Below are 4,415 nucleotides of genomic sequence, written 5' to 3'. Positions count from 1 at the left end.
TGCCTGGACCCCTCTCTCTGGTGCGGGGCCCGGCTGTCAGGCCCTCTCCTGTGAGTGCGGCTGCTGTGATTTCCTCTGGGCCATCAGGTGGGCTGCTGCTAACTAGCCAAGCCTGAGACAGGGTGACCTCAAGCCTCAACATGATGGGTCTGAATCAACAATGTGTTCGGCTAAACAGGGAGGGGGGGGGGGAGTCCAAACAACTTAGAGGGCTGCCGGCCAGAGAGCAAACCAACAAAGCTGCATTTTCAACTTATCTACCTGTGGAAATACTACACTGTGGAAGTACTGCAAGTAAGCATCTGATTGTTTGGCTCCAAGTTATGGTTTTTTAATCAGCGCTGAAGTGTTTGAGGCTCGGGTGTGTTTACTGCAGTGTTTTGCTGCAGTGACGCCTCGCAGTAGGTGCGTTGTAAATCAACTGGGTGCTGTGTGAACTGTCGTTACAGTGATCATTAGCACTCGTGATATCATCAGCGCGTGGCAGATACTTCATTATCGCGTTCCTTCTTCTGTTTCAGAGGCTCTGATGTATTTTTATTCTTCAGAACATTTTCTGATGAAAATCCATATAAGTCTGTCTGATTAGAACAGGCTCAGTTTAATGAGTCCTTTTTTTTAACAGTGCCACCGTTTCAGAAGGATCTCATTAAAGGTGATCATGCTGTAGTCTGGGTTCTAAAGAGGACTTCATATACACCCGACAGCTGAACGGAAATTGATCTCATTTCCGGGTTCTAAAGAGGACTTCATATACACCAGACAGCTGAATGGAAATTGATCTCATTCTTACATATTTAGGTGGGATTTTGTTGGGCACAGAAAATGTGTTGATTGATTATGAAAAAATAAATCAAACATCAGAATGATCAAATGAACTAAAGTTTATGAAATTGATATGAAAAATTGATTTTTTTTTTTCATCCCAAAATTTTGCATTTGGCAAAAATTACATCTGGGACAGAACCTAAAACTATTTTGAAGTATTTTTTAGACATTTTATTTTGAAAAGATTTTGACCTCTAGTAGAGAATGCTGCAATCGGGTAAACAGGAACACACCCAAAAATTAAACCACAATTTCTCAACAAACCTAAAAAACGTCACCCGTGCATAAGGATCTGTTTAAGGTTGAAGCTGCTTAGAACAGGCAGACCTGGCAACCGTGGCTGTGACTCTACATAGCATTTAGGTAATAATCAACTTCAATGATGGCATTACTGAGTAGCTGATGGTTGGCCACAAACACAGTTTTCTCTCTGGGGTCTTCCACTCCTCCTTCAAATGTTTCAAACTTTTTCCCTCTCTCTCTTCCTATTCCCCGGAGCGAGTCTCCCATCATATCTGAAATGTGCTTACAGCAGTGGCCGTCTTTTGCTTGAGAGCTCTTTGCCTTATGCTTCCATCAGAGGAGACGGAGTCTCACAGATGCACTGCTTAACAATGCCATCCCCTGCTCCCATCAGAGGGGGGGAAGGTTGCGATGCTGCGCCCCGCAGAATAAGGGGGGCAGGTCCCCTGTGATTGGCGAGAGCTGAACATCGATGCCAGCTTCCATCTGTCATGATAGCCTATCTCTGAACCTTCAATCTGTCAAAAGCTTGCTGCCTAGCTGAAGGCTCCAGGAGATTTGGCGTGCTAAACAGATTTGACAACAGGCATTATCACTGTGAGGGGGCCCAGTGAAAATCGCCATCAACGTGTTAATTGTGGCTGGAGATGTAAACTGTCACTTCTCATCTCATTTAACACTTGCTCAGCCATTTTTTCCCACACCTCTTTCCCACTTTTACGGAAAACCATATGGAAATGTTTAAGCTCACACTTTAATCCTCTAATAACAGTAGCCACATGGTGACTTTCCCTCCATTTTCAGAAGAAAAAACACACACACCTAAGCACTGGTCTGCCCTTGGTTATGATGAAAGTGATAACTTGTTTATATACAGCTGTGATGTGACGTTTTTGTACAAACAGAACACATACTGCTGACTGACTAAGCAAACATCATAAACAGAGCAGTTTAATTAAGCTGGGATACATTTAAATGAATTTTCTCATGTTTTTTAACAAGGACTGTGACTGTGAGCAGTGAGCAGCGCCTTGAATAAACAGAAGCTCCAAAATGACCCTGAAAATGTTGGATTTGCCCTTGGAATTTTCTGGGACTAGTTCTGGGACATGAAATATGTTGGCAACATTAACAAAAATAAAGAGTAAAATATCAGCTTAAGCTTTCATTGACAACAGAATATATAGTTCTATACACTATACTCATGTATAGTGTGTGAGACATTTAAATTCAGGAGCAGAAGCTAAATGCTAGCTAAGGGTTTGTCAAATATATCAGAAACAAAAGATAAATAGATATGTTTTGTTTAAAAGTAGCTACAGTTGGTGGGGATGTCACTCAAAGGCAGACAAAAATTTCTAAATTATTTACTGATTAATTACTCAAAAGTAAGATGACATGTAAATAAGTATTCAAATATTAAACAGTAGAACAATATTAATTAAACAATATTAATTAGATATAAATTTCATGACAGGAAATGAATGTAGCACAGGCTAACTACTGGTTATCTAAGTAGCTGCTGACGTTAGCCAGAAAAGGCTAGTCAAAATGATAGCTAATATTAGAGAAAACAAATATAGACAGTGATGAGAAAATGTGATCTGATGATTGAAATAAAATCCAGATACAAAGGGAATGACAAAATAAAATGTGATATTTCATTTGAGGCTGCCTTCTCACCAAACAAGTTCTATTCAAAGTGTAAAATCCTCATTTCCTCTAAAGTTCTTTGTTGTTGTCTCCTCTCTCAGAAATGTCAAGCCTCTGCCTATTATCACTAATTGATTATCCCGTATCAAAGTGCCTTATTATTTGTGAGTTGTAGCGATCAGCCCTATTATTTGTGGGCTTTCCCCTGACAGGCCTTTAATGGTGATGGTTGGTTTAACCCCGAGGCCTTTGCTAATAGGATTTAGCAGCAGGTGACTGTTAACACAGACACACACACAGCTCTCACCCCAGTCACCCCCAGGAATATCAGCTCCTCCCACTGCCCGCTCGCAGGGAAAAGACCCACAAACACCGCACTAATTCAACCTCATCATTTCCCCGGAGCCACATCTGTCTGAGGAGACCGTGGTGTCACTCCCACGTCCTCCACCCTCGCTCTTCACTTCTGATTCTGTGGAGTCAGGCTGAATTCAGCAGCCACGCAGACATATGCAGAAGCCGATGCAAATAAAGTCCGGGGGCAGACACACAGACAGAGCGCCATCTTGGAGATGACAGACAATAGCCAGACGAAAAGGCCACGGCCCCCACACTCTGGTTGTCTCATGTCAGCCACACCATCTAGTGTTGTAGGCTGTGGATCCTAATCTTTGTTTCACCTGTTTACTTCCAGTTAGGGACAGAACAAAAATAAGATTGCAATCATTATTTTATATATTTCCTTTTACCTTCATTTTGGAACTCATTGGCTTCATATATTGGAAGTTTACTTTTTTAGCTTCTACTGCTTCATACTTTCAGAGTTGCAGGGGAGCTGCAGCCAGTCCCAGCACTCATCAAGACCTCAGAGTTGCAGGGGAGCTGCAGCCAGTTCCAGCACTCATCAAGACCAGGTTAAACACTGGACAGTTCACCAGACAATCACGAGCCACACATAGATGTAAAGAATCACTCAGACTCATAGTTCAATTTGAAGTTTTTAATTAGTCTAGTCGTCAATCTAACAGAGAGAGAGGATGTTACACATTATAGAAATGGACTGAACCGTTGACCTTCTTGCTTTAAGGCAAGTGCAATAACTGCTTTTCCTCTGCGTGGCCCAACACTGGGTGCTGTCAAAATATTTCCTCTGAGATCATAGTTCTCAGTTTTCAACTACAACTACTACGTACTAAGTATTTGAGGAAAATAGTTTTTCGTTTAATCTCCCAGAATTCAATCTTTTAATGGGGACTGGTCTCCTGGAGATACAGTAGTTCTTCACTTTATGTCACTTTATGTTTCTCTGGGAAAACATTCATCATTGTTACATAAACATAAACTCAGTGTTTCATTGAGAGGACAGAGTTCTTTGGATTCTTTTTTCTCCAAACCTACACAATATCTGTATAAACAAAGAGTTCAAATTTAATTTGAAGTTTTAATTATGTGTGAGCTTTTTCCCTGGATGTCCTTACTGTTTGAGTGCAGGGCCGATCTTGTGTCCTTGAAATATTTTTCTTTGTTTGTTTTTACCCCTGAGGTATTTTATTCTGTGTGGTAAATAATACTTTTCACTTTTAAACTTCAGTTTTAAAATGATTCCTTGGCGTTCTAGAGCATCAATAAATCGGCCTTTGAAGTCGAAAATGTCTGGTAAAAGTATTCTTTCATTATTTATTTCAAGGTTA

This window comes from Cynoglossus semilaevis, chromosome 16 (genome assembly GCF_000523025.1).
Source record: "Cynoglossus semilaevis isolate Cse_v1.0 chromosome 16, Cse_v1.0, whole genome shotgun sequence".
Taxonomy (NCBI): domain Eukaryota; kingdom Metazoa; phylum Chordata; class Actinopteri; order Pleuronectiformes; family Cynoglossidae; genus Cynoglossus; species Cynoglossus semilaevis.
This window is presented reverse-complemented; position numbering follows the sequence as displayed.